Source organism: Nannospalax galili, unplaced genomic scaffold (assembly GCF_000622305.1).
Source record: "Nannospalax galili isolate Female #2095 unplaced genomic scaffold, S.galili_v1.0 scaffold858, whole genome shotgun sequence".
In the NCBI taxonomy this organism is placed as follows: domain Eukaryota; kingdom Metazoa; phylum Chordata; class Mammalia; order Rodentia; family Spalacidae; genus Nannospalax; species Nannospalax galili.
In genome coordinates, this window is record NW_008341877.1 from 1,303,544 (window position 1) to 1,304,077 (window position 534).

Below are 534 nucleotides of genomic sequence, written 5' to 3' on the forward strand. Positions count from 1 at the left end.
TGAAAATAAAAAGAAACAATTTCAAATATTTTACCTAGGGCATAATTATACCCAAATTGCTTACGCAACAAGTTTTCTTTCTGCCCTCAAATATAAAAATGCACTTATACTTCATGGCCCACACTGTAAGCCTAAAATAATCTTTTCCTCTGAATTCTTACTAATCTCATTATCGTCACTAGTGTGACATTCAGTATTCATTATATTGTAGAACTCGTTGTCATGGAACTTCTAGTTTGTTCAAGTTAGCTGTTTACTGCATCAGGGCTGAGCATTTAATTTCTTTAACCTGCAACTCTTTCCTTCAGTGTAGTACATTCATATGGCATGGGGTCAGTGCCAGTACAGATGTTTGAATGATTACTACACAGAACATGTCAAATGTGCTGATCACTATGCATAGCAATACAAGTATGAAACATTTCATTTATATTTTATTACATGTAGCAATATTTAAATGTAAATTTGATGATTATAAATGTTCTCTCTATTCACATAGTGGATGTAGAAAATAAAAATGAAAATATATGCAAG